The sequence below is a fragment of the Cynocephalus volans genome, chromosome 15 (assembly GCF_027409185.1).
Source record: "Cynocephalus volans isolate mCynVol1 chromosome 15, mCynVol1.pri, whole genome shotgun sequence".
In the NCBI taxonomy this organism is placed as follows: Eukaryota; Metazoa; Chordata; class Mammalia; order Dermoptera; family Cynocephalidae; genus Cynocephalus; species Cynocephalus volans.
In genome coordinates, this window is record NC_084474.1 from 34,719,247 (window position 1) to 34,742,237 (window position 22,991).

At 34.8% G+C, this 22,991-nt stretch overlaps 1 protein-coding gene and 1 non-coding gene across 2 annotated transcripts in view; both read left to right on the top strand.

The window, feature by feature from the left end:
* PKIA (cAMP-dependent protein kinase inhibitor alpha) overlaps positions 1–22,991 on the top strand; it is an 86,717-nt gene that overhangs the window by 45,913 nt on the left and 17,813 nt on the right. Inside the window, exon 2 of the mRNA XM_063079452.1 lies at positions 11,049–11,178. The gene's annotated coding sequence lies outside the window, so the exon portion shown is untranslated. The remainder of the gene's footprint in view (positions 1–11,048; positions 11,179–22,991) is intronic.
* LOC134364255 (small nucleolar RNA SNORA26) lies at positions 17,273–17,414 on the top strand. The gene has a single exon (XR_010021813.1). It is a non-coding gene; the product is annotated as a small nucleolar RNA SNORA26 (small nucleolar RNA).

Sequence of the window (22,991 nt, forward strand, 5' to 3'; positions counted from 1 at the left end):
AATCATGCTAGTCTGGAAACAGCTGGGTTTCCCTTATTTCATATGCTCCAGGATCCCAGGGTGACCAAGCTCATATTAATGCAGTTTACTGGTGATAATTATTGAACCAGTTATTTTTGAGTTCACTGGACTTTATTGTCATTCAACCCATACTTCATAGAGGCACAGCTATTTTGTTTTTTGTAGGAGACTTAATAGTCAAAGTAATCTTTTTTTAACATTTACTTGTACATATTTGTGGAGTATAGTGTGTTGTTTCAATATGTGCATATACTGCACAATGATTCCTTTAGGGTAGATAGCATAGTTTTGTACCCATTTTCCACCATTTTTCCTTCCCCACCCCACTTCTGGTAACCATTATTCTACTCTCTACTGCTGTGAACTTCTATGAGAAAAACTTTTTTTTATTTTTTAGATTCTACATGAGTGATATCATGGGGTATTTGTCTTTTTGTGCCTGACTTACTTCACTTTAAGGTGATGGTTTCAAAAGCATGAATCAAAACCTCTAAAGGCTACCTATTGCAGAGACTAAAACATCAACCACTTAGCAAGACTTACAAGCACCCTGTGCTCTGGCCGCCTCTAGCGTCTCTCCCAGACTTTCACCTTGTTCCAGGTACATTTGCCTTTTTCAGGTCCTCAGATACAGCAAGCTTGTAGCTATCTCATGGCTTTGTCCCTTTGATCCTTAGGTCTCATTTCAAACGCCACAACTACTATCTTGGCCACAGAGACCAGCCTCCTCAGTACCTTTCTATCCCATTATCCAGTTTTATTTCTTTTACTCTGTAAAATTCATTTATATGTTTGCCGTACAGCCCTCCACAGCTGGGGCGTTGCTTAAGAGCAAGGACTTGGTACTTTTTGTTCATGACCAAATCTTCCAAGGCTTTCAGCAGAGACTGGGGTGTGGTGGATGCTCAGGAAATGCATGTTGAATAAATGAGTGAATATGTGAAGGAGCAAAAAAAGAAAGAAAAAATACTATAACAAGAATATTTCTCTTTCAAAAAAACAGTAATGAGAAAATCCCATTCAATAAGAATCAATCTTATGTAGTTACTAACATATGATTTAGTGGTTCACATTCAATACAAAGCATTCCATTGGTTTCTGGTCCTTTTAAATTAAATTTTAAATTAATTAAATTTCACTCTCTTTAAGACCAACCTGTGAGACATTATTTAACTTACCTACTCTAAAATTTCAGCATTAACTCAGGTAGGGGCATAACCAGTTACTGGTTGTCTGACCTTGGGTAAGTTATAGTTAACCTCTCAGTGCCTCAGTTTTCTCATTTGTAATGTGAGAATAATAATACCACTTATAGGTTTATGAGGAAGATAAACACATTAATAAATATAAAGCTCTTAAAATAGTGTCTGACACATGGCAAGCATTATAGAAGTGTTGACTATGACTCCTAGTTTTATTATTATGAAAACTAAATTTTGAGAATAATCTTTTAGACGGTTGTAAATTCCATTGAAGGTAAATGAAACTAACAGAACACGAGTATTTAGAAACCAGATTAAAGAAGCGGAGCCAGTAAAATATACTGAGATAGAAGATTACGAGGATTTAAAAAGCATAAAAATAATTTTTTGTGTGTTTTTTGCTTTGTTTTCTTTTTGAAAGAAGGAAAGAGCCTAGAAATAAGGACAAAAACTATCCGTTGGCTGAGGTGACATGGAGATCACTGATGACCTTCATGGGTAAAATTTCAGAGCAGTGGGCAAAGGGGTTGGGGTGGGGGAAGCCAGATGGAAGTACGTTATAGAGGAAATGGGACACAAGGAAGTGGAAACAGTATGTGAAGATGACAATTCTGAGGAGCTCAAGTGTGAACTGGATAAAGAATATATTAAAAAAACAAGGGAAGGTTTTGTGTTGCGTGTATACTTTTTAATATTTTAAGTAGGAGTTACTAGTCTAGAACAAGCTTGAGTTTTGATAGGAATAATTCCTCAGGAGTAGGTGGGATGCAGAAGATGCAGTGCTTGTGAAGTCCTTAAAAGAAGAGAGAAAATGAAATACCCTCTATGCACAATGAAAATGACCTTTTGATTCTTAAAATGAAAGGGAATGCGTAGATCAGTGCAGATGATAATGAATGAATGGATTTGACAGTGGGCCATTCACTAGTGGCTTCTATTTTCTTCATGAGATAGGAGGCAACACATCAGCTGAGAGAAGGAAGCAGAGAGGACAGAGGGAAATGGGAGGAGAGTAAAGAAAGTTTATATTTAAAAAGAAAAAGTAGTCCTTAAGGAGAATGAAAAAAGAACTTGCTGGTGAGTCAGATCCATATTTCCAGTATTGAAAGCCCATCTGAGGTTGGTAATCATTAATTTATCGAAATACCAATTTGCTCTGTCACATGATTTTTCTCTAGCTACCTGGGCATAGGTCATGAAGAGGCAGAAAAGGATGACAGAAAACAATTAAGAAAAAATATATTTAGTGTTTTAAATATAGATATAAATTTATATGTATTTATGAGGGTATTAAAAAGTTCATGCAAAGATTCATATTATCTTTTAATTCTATTTTTCTGTGAGATTTTTTTTCCGTGAACTTTTAATATCTGATCTCTTAAATATGATGTGCAAACTCATAGCTTGCAAAAAATTCAGAGAAATGGAACCTGAGATTCCAATTTATTAATTTATCAAAATCAAAAAGTATATATCATAATATCTTTTGTTGGCAAAGTTCTTCACAGTCTGATTTGGTTTGATCACTTGAAAAATAATTTGGCAATGTCTAGTAAGATAAAAGTGTTCATAAATTTTTATACATTAATTATAACTCTGGAAATTTACTCTAATAAATAATTTAAATTTAGAAAATTAATAAATAAAAGTGTTCATTCCTCTGTCATTTATAATAGCAAAAATTTGAAAAGAGCTTTAATTGTCAACAATAGGAAAATGATTTAGTAAGGTAAATTATATCCACTTAGAAAATTACATGGTCATTAAAATTATAATTATAAGACTATGCAGCAAGATAGAATAATGCTTAATGAAGAAAGGTGATTTCAAAAATTATGTACCTTATGACAACTATATAAACAGATGAATTTGTTTAAAAAATTAAACCAAAATAAAATTTTTAAATCTCTGTAGCAGTAATGGGAATTTTTCTCTTTATTTCAAAATATTCTTTAATACAGTTCATTTTATAAGTTTTCTTTTTAAGGAGACTATTAAAGGAGTGTTTTTCCTACCTCTTTTCTGAAAACTTTGTGATTATTACATCATGTAACACTTCATACTTCCAATAAAGCCAACAATTCTGTTGTCAGAGACGATTAGACTTATATGACAGTTCACACTTCCAAGTTATTTGGTAGAAAAAGACCATATGCACATGTGTTTTAAAAAAAATTTATTTCAAGATCTTTTTTTGCTGTATTTTTCCTGAAATGGAAATTAAGCAAACTACCTAAAATTGCTAGCCATTCTTTTCCATTATTCTCATTTTTATTCATTTATCTTACCCTTCACATCCAATATTTTAAGAACTCTTTAGTTATTGAATTATAATTTAGCCTTAAGTATAAAATGTGGACTGAACTTCAGGAAGCCTTTTGATTTCAAAACTGAGAGATGGTTAATATTTAGCCCTATGATGAACAATTATTTGCATAGTTAGGAGTTCCTAAATTATTCGTTAATGGATACCTGGCAGTACTTGCCATTTCTCAGAAGTTCTCTATTAAAGTATTAAAGTTCCTCTCTCTCTCTCTCTCTCTCTCTCTCTCTCTCTCTCCCCCCACCTCTGTCTCCTACACACACACACACACACAGATAGAGAGAGAGAGAGAGAGAGAAACTGATTTATTTTGATTAAGAGCACAGATATTCTGGCTCTATAAAGTCTAAGGTTCTAATTTGAGTTCTTCTGTGTCTGGGCCATTTTATGTCGGGCAAATGTTCCTCTGTAAAATGTCTAGTTATATCAGGCAATCCTCAAAACAAGCCTACTGACTGTCTGATATAATGTTTACAGAGCCAGGTATGAAGCAGGCACTGAATATATGGTTAGTAATTTTATCAATTTTAAATTATTATTTAGGTCTTGATTTTCCCTTAGTCTGTGAGCACCCACATGGTAATACAATTTCTTGTAGACTGAGTAGCACCTTTAGCAGAGATTTTGATGGAGCTCATTACTCAAAAAGGCAGATTAGCTTTCTGCTTTTTGTGTTAGCCTTATATAGGTTCAGTAAAGATTTATTTAAAAAATAAATGAATGAATAAGTGAATGCATGAATGAATGATTAGATACTACTTTTTGAGAAAGCAGAACAAATACAATATGATAGAAGAGATGAGAGAATGGTCCATGGGAAAAAAAAAAAAAAAAAGAAAATGGCCAATTTACTTGTGTGCCCAGGGCCAGCCTAGAAAGAGTTGCTCTATTTTGAAAATCACAGAAAAATGTGTCAAGTAACTTATTTTTAAAAGTTAAGCATGAAATTCCCTGATGATTTCTGTGTTTGATACTAATAAAAATAATATGGAATTAACCATAATAAAGATAGAAAATTAAGCTACACACACACAGTCTAAATTTATGGAATATTTCAGAGTTGACTGATAAAAAGTAAGATGGTGAGTGACCTCTGAGTAGTAAAAGGCAGAGAGAGAAATGGCCTTTTCTATATTCTATTGTGCCTCTGGGAATGCTTGTAAATCTAGCTACAAAGCTGTATGTCATGTGATTTTTAGGTACCTACTGTGTCAAAGATTTCCCCTGGGGAGATCAAACCTTGCCATGGAAGGGATTTGTAAAAGTGACACGCATGCCAGTATCAACCACAAGCACAAGTGCCAACACAGTGAGCCTCCAATTTAAATCGATGATCACGCTATGTTATATGGAACCATTAACTTTTAAGTTTTTCTGAGAAAAGGTGTATAGAAAATATATAAAAGTGAAGTCTTTATAGAGCGAAATAACAATGCATCATTTTGAAAACGTAAAATACATTAGTGAAAGTTATTACAGCATCTTGCATTGGTATTTCACCATCCATTAGACATTGCCTATCAATGTTCATGATAATTGCTATCCTCTGAAGTAGAATTATGCCCCTAGCACACATTAATCATATAAAAGCTTAAACACTGAAAAGAAATTCAGCTTGCTTTGATTTTTTTCAGTGTGTTCTACCAAAAAGTGATACCAAGAATTATTGTTTATTGAATTGGAGTTACCAACCCTTTTAGAGATATTTAGTTTTCTTCAATATCAGTATCATTAAGGTAAAGCAAATTTACCCATTCATTAGGGAACTCAAAAACCTAATTATAAGACAAGAAAACACTTGGCTTTTTTTAATAGACTTTTTAGAAAAGATTTAATTTCACAAAAGAATTGAGAAGATAAGTACAAAGATTTCCTATACATACTACACCTATTTTCATCTAGTATTAACAACCTATAGTAGTATGTTATATTTGTTATAATTAATGAAAAAATATTGATACATTATCATTAACTAAAGCCAGATAAACTATAGTCAGATTTCCTTAGTTTTTACCTAATATTCTTTTTGTGTTCCAGGATTCGATCAGGATACTACATTACATTTAGTTGTCTTGTCTCCTTAGGCTCCTCTTGGTTGTAACAGTTTCTCAGACTTTCCTTATTTTTGAAGACCTTAACAATTTTGAATAATACTGGTCAGGAATCTTGTAGGATGTCCCACTATTGGAATTTGTCTTATGCTTTTCTCATGATAAAAATGGGATTATATGTTTTAAAAAGGAAGACCACAGAGGCAAGGGGCCATTTTGCCACATCACATCAAAGGTTCATACTATTGACTTGGCTTATGACTGCCGATGCTGACCTTGACTACCTGGCTGAGGTAGTTAGTGCTTGTCAGCTTTCTCCACTGTGAAGTTACTATTTTTTTCCCTTTCCATACTGTACTCTTTGGAAAGTAGTCACTGTGTTCAGCCCACAACTAAGGAGCGGGGAGTTTGCTCCCCTCCTGAAAGTGGAGTAGTTACATAAACTATTTGTAATTCTGTACTGGAGACTTGCCTGTTTTCCCCCATTTAACTTTTTGTTTTTTTATGTAACCATTTATTTTTATTAGTGAGAACTCATGGATTTTTATTTTATACTTTGAGTTATAATCTAATACTACTTTATTTATTCTGTTGCTTAAGTTATTCAAGCTTGGTCATTGTAAGATCTTTCAGTTGTCTCCTGTCCTATTTTGACATGACTCAAATCAATGTTGGTTTATTTATTTATTTATTTTATCACTTCCTTAATTTCTGACACTACACGATGGTCTAGGCTGATCTTTAATATTTCCTGTCCCAGTCCTGGAATCTGCCATTTCTCCAAGAAGATCAAATTTTTTATTGGGGAATGGCATTAGGCACCAAGACCTGCGTGCTAGGTGTGTTCATTGCTACCAGGGAATAGTTGCTTCTAGCTCTTCTCAGATGACTGAGCAGATATATGTATGTTTGTATGCTCACTAACCATGTATGTACACATGTCTATAAATATTTCTATATGTAGTCATGGGTATCTATATTAAGCTAAGCATGAGTTTTATACTGATTTCTCCAACTCTAATTCATTACCACATGCGTCATTCTATCCTTATTCCCTTGCTTATCTGTTGGGAAGCCATATTATCTAGCAGAATAATTCCTAAAATGTATGGAGTATACCAGCAAACTTCAGTTTACAACCAGCAGTGCCTTTTGACTTCTAGACCTTCAGAATTCTGGTCCTGACAAGATGGAATAGCCATATTTCTCCCCGGTCCTCCCATTTACAAGTAAAACCTTGAACTTAATTCAGAAAATGAAAGGTAGAAACTAGACGGTAGACTTCCTGAGGACCATGGGACTTGAGAAATGATGCGATAATGAGTTCCTTACGTTTCCGTATTGCCTCCCGTATATCCCAGACAGGGTACTAAAGGAACCTTCAATCCTTAACCACCAACAGACACAGACAAAACAAGCTCCAATCAAAACCTGTTTCTCCTAATAATAATATGAGGAAAGGGATTGCTAACAACAGAAAACCCTTTTGGCAATACATACACTTCTCTCACCAACTCTAAAGGAGTAATTGCAGCCATTCCTTGTGCCTTTGATTTCGGCGGCACCAAGTAAGGAGTTGATCTTCCACAACACCCCTCCCCTGCCCTTTACAAGCAGGCAGCACTCTGGTTCCCCCTCCAGGATTGTTTCAGTGTGGTCCAGTGGTGATCTGAGCCTTCACTCCACCTATCAGGAAGGGGACTTAAGGAGGTGGTAGCAGACCTAGCTAGTTACCACTGGGTTCCCACATTCATGGGGTCCATTGGGGAGCTTAGCCTCCTCTACTTGACATCCATAACAGGACGTTACAAGTTGGAGCTAGTAGGAACTCCACTTTTCCCCTGCATCTAGTGTCAGCAGGGCCTGGTGAGGAGCTGAGGCTCTACCCACACCAGCATCAGCAAAATGAAATGTGGTGATGTGAAGAAAAACAGCTAACACTTCACTTCCCCCTCCCATGCTGTCAGGGGGCCCTTTAGAAAGCTGAGCCTTCACTCCCACTTGCAGGCAACAAGATGGTATGAGTGGTTCCACTTTTGGGGAGAAGTTATCAGCAAGACCAAAGGCAGAGCTGAACTTCTACCTCATTTGTCTGCAGTAAGGTAATGTGACTCGGTGCCTCACTTTTTCTGGGCTGATGTCAGTGGGCCCAATGGAAATTTGTACATTCTCATCTACTTAGTCCTCATGCTACACCTTAATAGAGGAGAACTTTCTGCTAAATAATAATGATGATGATGATGATGATGATGATATAAAATAAGATCCAGAGCCATATAGTACTCATAATGTTCAGAATACAATTGAAAATTACTTATTATATCAGGAAATCACAAAATGAATGAAAAAAGAAAAGTAGCACACACCAACACTGAGATAAATCAGATGTTAGAGTTTTCTGCCAAGAATTTTAAATAAGCTATCATAAATGTTTCAATAAGCAATTATGTATTACTTGAAATAAATGGAAAAAAAATAGAAAATGTAAGTCAAAAAAATAAAAGTTATCAAAATAAAAACAAGTGGAAATAATAGAACTGAAAAATACAGTAGTCAAAATAAAAACCTCATTTGACAGGCTCAAGATTAGAATTAGAGTGGATATGACAAAGCATAGAATCAGTGTACTTGAGGACAGATCATTTGAACTTACGAAATCTGAAAAACAGAGAGAGAAATAGACTTGGAGTGGGGGTTAGGGGTGGGAGACAGGATCTTAGGAACCTGTGGAGCAGTAAAAATAGAGCTAACATTGACATCATTAAAGTCCCAGAGTGAAAAGAGGGAGCAAGTGAGAATGAAACAGTATTTGAAGAAATAATGACTAAAAAGTTCACAAATTTGGCAAAAGACATAAACTTACATGTCGAAAAACCAGAGAAAACCCCAAATAGGATAAACACAAAGATATCCATGCCAAAACACATTATAAATAAATTTCTGAAAAATAAAGACAAAGTAAATAAATGAGTAAATAAATAAATCTGGAAAGCCCACAGAGAAAAACAATGCATTACTTATAGAGAAACACAATTCAAGTTGACAGCAGATTTCTGATCTGAAACTATGGAGGCCAGAGCATTGGCATAACTTTTTTTGAGTACTGACAGAAAAGAATGTTAATCATAAATTTTATATCCAATTTCTTGTTTGACTTATCTTAATGAGCTACTGACTAATATTTCTGTACCCAGGATTACAACCACCCTTCTCCAGCAATTTAGCCACTGTGATTCCAAAATTACCTCTCCAAAAAACAAAAACCTGATCATGTTATGCAAATCAATTTTTCTCTCTTCTAACTTCAGCCTTCCATTTAAAATGATTCAATAACTTCACTTTTTCCTTCACATTCTTACCATACATATGGGGACCATTTATTATCTGGCTGCTACCATCTTCTCCATTATTTTCTTTTTTATATACTCCTCTTAGCACTCTTAATGCCAGTTGTATATGGCACTCCTTTCTATTCTGTTCCTTAACAATTCTTTTTCTTGCCACTATGAATTTCTCTTCTCTTTGACTGAAAAATTCACCCTGCCTTTGCATTATATACCTATCTCTAGTATTGCCTTCTATAGAAAGACCTGCTAATACTCCTCATTTACTACTGGATCACAGCATGGATTAAGGCCCTACCTGTGTCTTTCCATAGCACTCTGTAGTAATTTGGATTTACTGTAATTTTTGATTTATTGTAATTACAGATTTACTTATCTGGATGCCCCAGTAGAGTGAATTCCAGTTGGTAATATAATTATTTTAATAACAGCTACACTGGTGTCTAGTTTAATCCATGGTATACATTAGGTGTTCAGTAAATGTTTGTTGAATGAATGATTAAATGAATGGTCAGCTTGAAATCTCAATTGTTTCTTTCTTTGTTAGGAGTTTATCAAAGATACTGACAGTTTCCCAGAAGATTAGGAACTTAGGATCTTAGACTTGATCTTATAGAGGAAATTGTTACTGAAACATCAGTGCTTAAATATCTCAAAGGGAAATTATTAACCCAGGAACTTAGGTTATGCATTTGGACTTACAAGCCAGTTTTTATTACCCCATTGCCACTGCATGAGATGCTGTCAGTACCCCACCCCACATCTCCCCAGCATTCCTCATTCTAGTACATACTAATAGAATCATGCTATCACCTACTTTCAAACAGGCCAGAAGTGCCCAGTAGTTAATGTGCCTGGGTCTAGCATTCAACCAGTTTCAGAAAGGATTTGGCATAAGTAATTCAGCTTTCTCACCTGTCGATTGGAATAACTCTGAGACATGTTCTGCAGGATGTTACCGAACTCCTCTGAAAAACTAACAACAGTTCTCTGCAGGGGTAACCTGTTTGGTAATGGGCCTGTATTAGCTTCCTTTTATGCATCTATTCTCAATTCCCACTCTACTCCTGAGTTTTCTGGGACTCCCCACCCCACCACCCCAATAAATAGTTTGCATTCAAATTCTTGTCTCAGGTTCGGTTCTGGGGGAACTAAACTTGAAACAATCCCAATCCATTTTTAGCCAGCTTACAATATGGTGCTCTTTACAGAGCCATCACTGGCAGCAGTACCAAGGGATGGTTCATTATATGTCACTCCTCCTAGATCCTAATATTGTTAAACAGATGGGAAAAAGCATGAACTTAAAGAGAGAAATAACTTATATGAAAATGGCCAGTGGGTGGAAGAAAAGAGATAGCGCTCCTTGCTTCCTATTAATGATGATGTGAAATTTATAGGCAGATGGTCTGTAACAGGAGTGACTATAACTTGAGTACACTGTTTTCTTAGTCACTCAGAAAATGCTATTATTATTTTTAAATTACAGCCTTGGGACTTAAGCGCTTCATTTGCTTCTCTTTACTCTAATATCCATCTTTCTAAACCACTGACTAGCAGTCTACAGATTTATCCTCTTCCCACTATCCCTTCACAAAAAGAGCTACAGACACACAACACACACACAAACACTTTCGTGCGTGACAAAGCTTGAAAAGACATTAAAGGCCTCTGGGAAATATCCGTCAACAAGTTTCTATATTTATTTAATGAATAAATAAGTTTAGTCAAATTAATTTCCTGAAGATCTAAGTGAAGACTAAAGAAAGGAAGTCTTGATAAAGACTGAAAAACAGAAGTGAATTAAAAAAACAAACAAAAAAAAAGCACCACTTAGAAAATTTGCCTTTTTGCCCTCACTTTGTGTCTTAATTAACAAGGAATAACAGGACATTTTGTGAAGTCTTTGCTTGGCTCAGTGGCCCAAAATGCAACTTGTACGTTTGTCATAGTACGTGCACTTTGTGGTTATTCAAACTTATTGTGTATGTCTCTTAAGTCACTATACTGTTTAGAAGGTGTATGCTTGAACATTTACTTAAAACTTTAAAAAAGTAAAATCTATATGTACGGATAATTTCCCTTTCCTTTGCTCTCTCTATTTCAGTTTCCTGACTATCTGGGAAGGCCTGGTTTCCCCAAAGAAGCAGTTTCTGGTAGAAGTCTGAAGGTAATTTGCAAGAAAAAAAGAAATCCAATATAGTCAATGAATTAAGGACAAGAAGGTTTCCAATCAGGTAGGAACATTAAATTTCACACATTCAATCACCTTAAATTAAGTGTGCTGATAGCTGGATATGATACGACTGTTTGAAAAAAGATGGATATCTAACCTACCCTATTTAAAAAACTGTTCACAATTCCCTTGGAGGTTGTGGTGTTTATCAGAGAATACCTTGGAGGGAAAGAAATACAATAACAGCCTGATGCTTTTCTTTTCCATTTTTAGCTCATTGTTACTAAGTCGGAGCCTGTGGTTTAATCTCAGGAGGTTAGGCATGGAGAGCAGCAGATTAACTCTTTCAATATCTTCTCCTAAGACAAGTAATTTTCATAAGTTGTGTCCATGACCCTCCATATCAAAATTAAGGGTCATGATGGCATAGAGTGTTCTAAGTGAGAAATAGCCAACTTAGTAGTAACGGTGGGAGGCACCTGGGTTGGTTCTTCTTGGGGCACGCCTAGGCTTGATCCTGGCATGACCAAAGTGAGTGTACAGAGGAAGTTAGAAGGGGGCAGAGTGCAGCATGTGAAAGAGCAGTTTTGTTTTCATTTACCTATGTATGTCAGAATCTCACTGACAACTCCCTTTTTACTTGCAATTTGAGATCAAAACATGGGCCAAAGAAATGTCCCATTTTACGGCAAGACAATAGTAGAGATATCAAAATCCAGGGCTAGTCTCCTTATTTGCTGTTATGTAGTCAGTGTTTAGCATAGCACTTGACCCCTAGTCAGTAATCAAATGGAGACATGTGTCAAACAAAGGATAGATGAATGGATGAAAAAAAGTTAAAAAGGGTGTTTGTCCTTGTATTACTTTGTGTGTTGACTTCTGTAGTTTCAGGACCCAGCCCTATAACTGGCACATGGAATGTAAGGAGTAAAATTTGTTGAATAAATGAATGAGTCCCCATGATTCTAACAATAATTATAAGACCAACATAGACCCCATATTTGCTAAGGTCTGTAGCATAACTATCCATGACATAAAAGCCTGGATCTCAAACTACTGATGTAGCTGACAATTTATTTAGTTTTGAGACTGATTCTTAATAACTTAAATGTTATCCTTTACATATAGTTATAGTGCCTACGTTAGATTTACTATAAAATGACTTGAATATGGGTAGAAAATTTTTCTGATAAGCTTCTAAGCCATGTTATTTGCAAAATATGTTTTTTAGAACACTTTTATAGTGACACAGTTAAGAGAAATTTCAGAATCACTAGCTGTTAAAATTGTTATTTATACTTTTTCAAAGGTAGTACAGCCATAGCACTGTAGCAGCTATTTCTCTGTAATCTGCTCTTGCTCTCTTCTGCATTCCCAAGGGAGAACAAAGCCATTTCATTAAAGAAAGAAATGTAAAATTTACTGCAGACTAAAATGCACACAGACACACACTCCCCCAGATATGAAGATGAAGTAAGGATCTAAAATAAATCCCTGGACCTCATATCAGAATAAGAGGAAATCTACTCATATTTGAATTTTTATTATTTTTTCAATGTGTGATGTTCAGATGTATTTACTAATTTACTAACTTATTAATAATTCTGGGTTGCTAGATGGGGCATTATCTATGTACTATTTTGTCTTTGTATGTAATTACAATAATCTACAAGATTGTTTCCCATGTCCTATCCTTTTCTTGTATTCTTTTGGGAACAGGAGGCATAGTTATCATTTGTTTTTAAAATTGAATTTCTAGACAGCCAAAAGACTACTATAACTCAAATAAAGATGAAAAATTGTCCTGAAGCAGGAGGTCCCATTATGGAGCACAAAGTCCTCATATGAAAAAGGAAGAATCTTATAGCTAAATGGTCTCATAGTACAAAAGATTTATGATATATGTTGTTTCAAAGTGGATCCCCATTTCTGTAATTAATGTCTAAGAGATATCTTTGGTATCTGCAGGATTTTTATTTTTTTAATATTATCATATAGTATTTGATACATACAAAATAATACATGCAAATCTATGTAACTTATGAAGCATAATAATAAAATAAACTCTAGCAAACACACCACAAAATAAGAGATAGAATAAACACTGCTGAATCTTCCTTTGTGCTCTACCCTGGTCCTACCTTTCTGCTGTCACAAAAGAGGTAACTCTGCTCTTGGTTTTATATTCAACATTGACTTAATTTTTGTGTATTTTTAAACTATATATGTGATTTGCTTATTTTTGAGTTTTATAAAATTGGTATCATACTTTATGTATTCTGTGCTTGCTTTTTTTTTGCTCAATATTATGTCTCTGAGGCTCATCCATTTTGTTTTAACTAGTATTTATTATTTTCATCACTGTATCATATTGTATTGTATAAATATTAAAAATATATTTATTATCCTCTTGACAATTTTGTGTTGTTTTGGACCTATTATGAAGTACTTCATAAACATTAATTTTAATGTCTCCTGGTGCACATGTGCAGGATTTATCTTAATGGATGTACCTAAGAGTAGAATTGCTGAGTATTTGAGAATTCAAATATTCAATTTTAAAAGGTAATATCAAAGTGTTTTCCAAAGTCATTGAATCAAGTTGCAGTGCTGTTGCTCCACAGCCTCACCAGTTAGATTGGCCAATCCAGTTGCTATAAAACCTCAATTGATCTTTGTGTTAGTTTGCTAGGGCCGCCATAACAAAATACCACAAGCTCTATGGCGTAAGCAGCATATTTATTTTCACACGGTTCTGGAAACTAGAAGTCTTGGAAGGCTTTGGCAGGTTTAGTTTTTCCTGAGGCTTCTCTCCTTGATTTGCAGATGGCTGCGTTCTTGCTATGTCCCTGCAGGACCTTTTCTCTGTGTGCATCCTTGGTGTCTGTTCTTCTAAGGACACCAGTCGTATTGGATTAGGGCCCCAGACTCATGACCTCATTTCACTTTAATTACCACTTTTAAAAGACTGTCTCCAAATATAGTCACATAAGGGGCTAGGACTTCAACACAGGAATTTGGGGGAGCATAATTCAGTTCATACCAGTTTTAATTTGCATTTCTCTAATTACCAGTAGGTTGAAAATCGTTTCATTTGTTTAATATTCTCTGTTTCCTAATCTGTGAAATTACGGGGAATATCTTCTGTTTTTCTTTTTATCTTTTTCTTATTTATTTCTTATTGTTCTTTCAATACTATAAAATTAACAATCCTTTATCAACTACGTATGATACAAATAACTTCTCCCTTGTTGTACTTGTCTTACTTTTTTAACGGTGCCTTGTAATAAATAGCAGGCCCTAATTTTAATGAAATCAAATTTATCTTTTGGGTTAATGCCTTTTTGTCTTACTAAAAATACCCTTTTCTAGTTCTATGTTATACAGATGTCATTGTAAATTTTCTCCTACAAGTTCTAGTCGATTTTCATTTGTTTTCTTTTTTTTTTTTTTTTTGGTCTTTTTCGTGACCGGCACTCAGCCAGTGAGTGCACTGGCCATTCCTATATAGGATCCGAACCCGCGGCGGGAGCGTCACAGCGCTCCCAGCGCCGCACTCTCCCGAGTGCGCCACCACGGGCTCGGCCCTCATTTGTTTTCTATTCAAGCTATCAATCCATCCAGAAATGATTTGTGTGTGTGACCCAATTTCTTTTCTTTCATAAGTTTTTCAGGGTCGTTTATTAAGTAGTCCGTTCTTATCCCAGTAATCTGCAATGACTTCTCTATGATTTACGAGGTTTCCAAATATGTTATGGCCAATCTATGTGACACTCTGAAACAAGACCAGAGCATCTTAATTAATATAGCTTTACAATAACTTTATATCTGATGAGCAAATCCTTCTACATTAACAACCTTTAGGAGTGTCTAGGCTATTCTTGGACATTTGACCATTCATATAAATTTTAACATTAATAGTTCCACACAACCTCAGTTAAGTATTTTGATTAGAATTATACTAAATGTGTAAATTAAGTTGGGGGAAAATATACATCATTATGGTGAGCCTTTCTATCTATAAATAAGGTGTATCTTTCCTTTTATTTTGGACTTTCTTAACATCTTTCCATACAGGTTTATAGTTTTCTTTATAAATGTCTTACATGTCTTAGATTTATTCCTAGGTAACATTTTTTTTTCTATTTTAAATGAATTTTAAGGTCTCTCTTTGATAATGGTTTATAGAAATGCAATACTTTTTTGTTGTTGTTTTGTTTGTTTGTTTTTTGTATCTTGAGCTTATATTCACCAGCTTGCTAATATGGGTGACCGTAAGGTGTTTAAGATAGTGTGTTACAATAAGAAATAATACTCAGTGACCAGAAGACCTGAGTTCTAGTCTGTATCCATAAAAATACACTATACGAATTCAAGTAAGTAATTTTATGTGTAAGCTTCTCTGATTCTAATATTATGATCATTTATAAAATTCTGTTTGAAATATGATGAGTTTTAAGCCTATAAAAATTTTGAAATCTATTTTTAAAAATCTGTAAGGAATCAAGTATTTTCCCCTTTTCACCTGAATTTGATATTAAACTGTAATCATTCATCTTGCACTTACATGATGCTGTAGCTGTAGTTAACACAATAACAAATATTATGTCTAAACATTGTGTACTTATGTACTTATTTCTTTTTCGTGGGTTGGGGGGCAGCTTGCCAGTATGGGGATCCAAACCCTTAACCTTGGTGTTATAAGACTACGCTCTAAGCAACTGAGCTAACCAGCCAGCCCATGTACTTATTTCTCATTAAGGACATTTTTGTTTAAAAGTGTTTTACCTAAATTCTTGATTTTCTTTTCACAACTTTTCCATTCCCCATGCCACTGCAACTGACTCATAATAGAAAATTATCCTCTTTTCCATTTGATAAAGCTCTTCTTAGAATATCAAGTTTTAAGTTATTAATAAGTGAAACTTTGGAAAATGAGCTTCCATAATTTCCAGCATTAACGCTTTGTTTCACTGGATTTTACAGCACCACACTCTCCTAGTTTTCTTCCATTCTCACTTGATATTCCTTCCTAGTCTCCTTTGGTGATGCTTCCATTCCTCAACCTCTACTGTTAGAGTTCCCTAAAGTGTATTCCCAGCCCTCTTCAGTTCTCCATCTACCTTCACTACTCATGAGTTTTATTCTAGCCTCATTGCATTAATAAGCATGTGATTATGACTCCCAAATTTACGCTTCTAGCCCTGATTACTCACCCAAGCTCCATACTCATAATACAAGTTGCCCACTAAATATGTGTCTACTGTATGCATCATAGACCTTTCAAAGTTCACAAATAAAACCAAATATTTTACTTTTTTCTATCACTTTCACTCTAGTTTTTCCCAGCTCCATAACTCATCCAATTGCTAAGGACAAAAAGTTTAGGTTCATCCTTAAACTCACTTTTGCAGAATTCCTACATCTAGATCATCAGAAATTCTTGCCAGCTCTAACTTCAAAATCTGTAAGTCTCTTCCCATATCAGGACTTTGGGATTTTTTATTCCCTCCAGCCTGGGTGGTCTGTAAGACTCCTTCAAAAAAGATCTCAGAAGGCATTTACATTTCATCTTATGGAGACATTTGGTAGAAGACATGGTGCAAAAGATATATGCATTTTACTTTGCAGACTATTCACACATGTAGCATTTTGCAAGTTTGTTAAATAACAAATGTGAACTGATAGAGCTAAAACAAAAGAATTACAGTTGGAGAAAACTATGTGTTTTAAACAGTGAACTTTAAGGAATTGTAGACATGTGAGTTACACCAGGGTTTCAATATTGAAAGCATGAAAATCACCTGAGGTGGACTCCAGGCACACTCAAGTGCCCAAAGAGATTCTGAACAGGAAATCAGGACAGGGCCCAGGGGCCTGCCTTTTAACAGCAACAGTTGATTCTGCTGCTGATGGTTTGTGAACAGCATTTTGAGAGACACTGAGCTAGTATATTTGCTGAGGTACAAGAGAGAAACCTGACATGAGCTGGTACAGATTACCAAGAGTATGCAATTGAGGATCACCAGGTGATATAAAACCTAAGTGACAGAAGAGGAAGAGAATCAAATCCATTCATAGAAATGGACTTAGTGCTGGCCAGTTAGCCCACTCAGTTGGAGTGTGTGCTAGTAACACCAAGGTCAAGAGTTTGGATCCCCATATAGGCCAGCTGCCAAAAAACCCCGAAAAAACCCATCATGTAAGAGGCTAACACAGAAGGGTAAAATAAGTCTTCATGAAACCCAGAGAAAAGATTGTAAAACTCCTCTTTAGATCCTGTCTGAAGTCATAGCTGAAAAAAAGAAAAAAAAAAAAAAAAGACAGAGAGAGAGAAATGGACTTGTATTTAACAGCCAAATGGAATTAGATATTTTTTTCAGTTGTATGGTATTCAAATATTTAGATAAATATCATAAGTTTTGTAACATATATTTTTATTGCTATAAAATTGTGCATACATGTGTGTCGTAGATATAGATAAAAAATATAGGTAGGGGATATAGATATAAATGTATGGGTATGTAAAAAATTTGTGATCTAGTTTTTCTTCAGCTGATACTTAGTAAGGTCTTTATAACTTCCTAAATAAAGAACCTCTCCAAATGTTGTTTAGAGAAAAAGATACCTGTCTCTTTATCCTTTTCCACTTTCCTTTCCTCATCCTCTTCCTTGTCTTTTCCCTTCTTAAACAATTTAGCTCAAAAACCATTAGATAAGGCCAAGTAAGCCTTTGTCACTGTGGAGAGGGTGTGGAGGGGACCACAATGGCTTGATATGGGGCACAGAGCTGGAGAAAAAGAGCAGAGAGTGTCTGCGCAGAGGAGCCTTGTGCAGGGTGTTGGAGTCTTTTGGGAATGAGAAGAGCATCCACGTGGGGAAGTGGTCCCAGCAGTCACTCTATACAGGCGAGGAAAACGTTATGTGGGATGGAAGTGTGGCAGCAACAAGAATTCGTTTAAGTACGGGGAGACCGATCTAATAAGTAAGAACACTGAAGATAGTGGTAATCAGTGTTTCTCATTGACTGAGGAGGGAGTTAAAGTATGAAAAAGGCAAAAACTAGAATGAACTCTATGGTGTTAGAAGTGAACTCAGTTTTCAAGATATATAGACAAATATAGAAATAAATATAGATGTAAGGTGTATGTGTGTATGGTTCTATAAATGGGATATGCATGTGTGTTTTCATATGTGTGTGTGTGTGTGTGTGTGTGTGTGTGTGTGTGTGTGTGTGTGTGTGTGTGTGTGTGTGTGTGTAAATCCTCTAGCTCTGTCTGTTAAGAGGGTCTGTCTGGACCAGCTGCTCCCCGATAGCAATGGGCACACCTACTGCCCAGATCTTTTTTTTTTTTTTTTCCGGTGGGATTTGATTGATTGGCTAGCTTTATTTTTTTTTATTTTAATTATTTATTATTAGCATATTCGTTCTTACAAATCGTGATATTTCTTTATGCCTTTTACCCAACTTATCACTTCCCAAACTCCCTCCCGCTCCCCCACCCATCTCTAGTGTCCTTAGGTTTGTTTTCTCCTTCTCTTCTTTCCTTCCTTCCTTCTTTCCTTCTTCCCTCCCTTCTGCCTTCTCTCCTTCCCTTCCTTTCTTCCTAGCATACTGCCCAGATCTTGATTTCTAAATACAGTTCTTCAATCAAAGGAACCCGAGCTCTTTGGAGAAATGACTGATTCCAGAGCTAGAGAAGGGGAAGTATAAGGTGATCTCACAACATATTATTGTTCCCAGAAGTAAAAAAAAGATATAAAAGAATGATGGGGAAATGTCAAAAGACATATCAGCCAAAGTGAAGGAGTTTCCACTGGGAAAATCATGAACGATCTGAGCCTCCACATAAGTAATGATAGAAATAGATTCTAATTCACTGAATAAAATAGCAGTCTGTGAGTTCATATTCATAGAAATAATTAAATTGAATAGTTATAAGTTTGATGAGGAACAGGATATTCACATAACCACAAAGTACCTTACCACAAAACTTATTGGCGATGAAGGAGAAACAAATAACTTTACAGTGGAGAAGACTGAGTGGCACCTCTTGATCAAATGAATAAAATTAATGTCACAGTAAGGGTCTAAATCAAAAGTTTGCCAAAATGGTTTGACAGGATGCAGTGAAAAGACCAGAGCTTTACTACTGCCGTATTCCTGCCAAAGAACACATATCCTGAACATATTATGAGACAAACACAAACAACTAAATCCTATATAATAACTGGTCTGTAATCTTTAAAATTTCAAGGTTATGAAATTCGAGGGAAACCCAAGAAAATTTTCCAGACTAAAAAAACTAAAGAGACAGGACAACTAAATGCAACCTATGATATTTGATTCTAGACTTTTGTTAGGAAGGGCATTGTTGAGATAATTGACACAACTTGAAAGGGGCCTGAGGATTAGACAGTACTGTAGTAATGTGTCAGTGTTAATTTTTTATTTTTATTTTCATGGTTATATTTGCATATATGTTTGTAGGAAATACTAAAGTATTTGGAGTTGACAGTATATCATGTTAGCGACCTACTTACAAATGGTTTGGGAAATAAGTTACTTTTACTGTCAATTCAACTTTTATGTAAGTTTGAGGTGGTTTCAAAAAATTATGAAAAAAACACAAAAGATCTTTGAGTTAGATTATCCTTGTCTGGGCAAGTAGTAAAAAGCTGTTTACAGTGGTAGTCAGCTTCTAGTCTATTTGTGCTAATCTCTGACTAATATGTAATTCTGGCAATAATCTCATTTTCTATTTTCTGTTTTGGGATGTTTTTCTAATGATTTATTTATTTATTTTTGTTTTCTTTTGGTTTTTATTCTATCAAATGTCCGTGAAATTGGTGAACTACACTGTATGATAATAAAATCAGTAAGATTCATAAAAATGAAAATAAGTTCTTGAAAAACTTTATAAATTTCTATCTGCACTCAAATTGGAGCAAATTGGCATGAAATTTGTACAAAAAACAAACCATAAGGAGCACTCGCATGCAGGAACCCAGAATAGCCGAATACGTTTATCCCGTAAGAGGTGATTTACACATGCAGCAGGGTGACAACTGTATGTCAAACAGAAATGCAACCTTTTAAATCATGACCATGTTATATGGCCATGTCAGGCCATATAACAATTGGGAATTCGGTAAATAAATAAAAATATTCTTATTTTCAGCAGTCTTTTAAGTCAGTACTTAGAATAATGAAAAAAATATCTTTAACTCTCAGAAGCCTGAGCAATGTGTAGTTAAAATAAAGCTGTTGTCCTACTGGCCTGTACCTGGTTATAAATAGCAGTTAAGACATGAGAACACCCCGGGACGTTGAATGTACTTTCTAAATATAGCTTTTCCTTTCTCCAAAAGCTTTTTAGAAGAATGCTATCTTTTGTGAAAACTTGGCTATTATAAAGGGCACTAAAATCAGAGACTTTTGGACCTACAAAAGATTTGAAGTATTTCTTTAGCCTGGGAACCCAGATTCTGAAGCCATGAAAACCAAAGCCCAGTGAAATTAAATATATATTTTTTTGCATCAAATGGCAAAGAAATAGTAATTATGGCACTCAAACCCGTCTTCTAATTCCATTGAATGTAGCATGTAATAGGTTATTTTCATTGCCCTCAGCACCACATTCACTCTGCCTCATCTTTCTTGCTTCTCTAAGAGAGACGAAAACATTACCTGCAGACATTATCTGTAATAAATTTTTTAAATTTTGCTCTTTTGTAACTCACTTTTGAAATGCTATTTCTATGTGAAAAATCTGTAAAAGCATTTTCCTTCCTTCTTTAAATGACTCTGCCTACATTTACAGGTTGTTACTGTGGAACTATTGTATGACAGCAAGTACGGAAATACATTCTAGCAGAGATAAGGGTTGGCAACAGCAAGGTAGGAGGTAGAGTTGTTATACCTTAAAGGGAGATGAGAAGAGAGGAAAGAAAACAAAAATATAATTTGTTTTAAAAGTTACTGTCAAGGTAATGTTTGGCTACACCTAGTACGATACAGCCTTCTTTAATTTAAATTCCAGAGTAACTTCAGTTGTTTACATTGCCACAGACTAGGGAGTAAACAACACGATTTTTATGTTTTATCATTTTATATTATTTTCCTAAAGATTTTTACAAGACTTTTTTTTTTTCCCCCCTGACCGGTAAGGGGAGCGCAACCCTCAGCATGGTGTTGTCTGCACCACGCTCAGCCAGTGAGCGCACTGGCCACACCTATATAGGATCTGAACCTGTGGCCTCAGCGCCACCAGCACCACACTCTCTTGAGTGAGCCATGGGGCCGGCCCTACAAGACTTATTTTTTAATAAATAAAAAGGACTTGTTTCTAATTATTACCTGTTTATTTGCATCTTAATAAGTTGATAAATGGCAATTAAACTGAACAGTTATGATTAACCCTGTCCAACAATTTTTAAAAGCACTGGGGATTATGTATGTGTATGTGTGTGTATGTGTATGCACTTGCTATTAAAATTTTTCCAACTAGGGTGCTACCTTTCCAACCAGTTAAATGAAGCTCTCAATCGAAAAATTAATGTCATGTAGACAAAAATCAGATTTGACAGTGGGGCCAGCCCTTGGTAACTTTAAAAGTCACCCTAGGTGATTTATACAGGCAGCCAGGTTGACCAGCTCTCTTCAGATGAAGCCATTACATGGAAGTATAACCAAACATGGCTCTAATTTCATATCCGAAACCTGTTTTATTCTGAGCCATTTGGCAATTTCTTATTCTGTGTATTTATAGAGTCTTTGGTTGTGTCATAAAAATGTTAAGGTTGGTGTGAACTAAAGAAGTGATATGCAACAAAGAAAGCCTGGAGGATATGATAAACATGAGGTCTTCTAATTACCACTCAAATGAGTTTGGTTGACACAAAAACATTATTGGAAATTAGATATTATTAATTTTTAATGCTGAAATAAAGTCTTTTATTTAAGTATCAAAGAAGTTCTAATTTGTGCCACCAGATAATGAATTTAAAATTTCTATTTTTTGAGTATTTTCTTTGTACTCTGCACTGTGCATAAAACCATTTCCTGAAATTTGGAAGGCAAACTAGAAAAATAGAAATTCTCCACTTTCAAGTAGTTTATATTATAGTCAAATGAAATATATCTAATTTGAGATATTTTAATCAGTTCATTGTAACTTCATCAGATGAGTTGTTTTTAATTTAAAACTAATGTTTAGCATTTTGAATAGTTTTTGAATGTTCCTGTAATGCCATAAAGTTACAATGATAATTTTTAGTACCGATAAAGTCAATAGTAGAGATGCTCAATATTGATAGTAAAGTGATTTTGATAATATACAAAATGCCAGATTTTTTAGGCAACAACTTGTCTCTTGCCTAAAATAAATGCACTTATTCTTTATCTTCTTACCTTATAAAATTTTTCTTATTAACATAGTGACTTTACCATATCTTTTAATTCATATTTTAGAATATTTTGTTCAGTGGATTATCTCATTTTGAAACTGTCTATGGATTTATATGTCAATTATAATATTATACAATATGAATATGTTTATCAATGGCCAAATTAATACTTTTTAAATTACATTTAAATTTAATTCATATTTATGTTTTTCAGCATTCCCTTTTCTCTCTGGAGCTTATCCTACTAATTTTAAAAAGGCTGAAAGATCTGAAAATACTAGTTAAAGCAAATGTATGAAAAATTCTTGAAATAACAAAATAATGGCAGAGAAGAAGGGTATTAAACATTGTATCGAAGAGCATTCCATTAATAAAAAAGATTTATAAAAACTACTAACATTCCAACATATCATGAAAATGAAAAACATTAATTATAGTACTGAGCAATGACATTTTCAGTAAAGG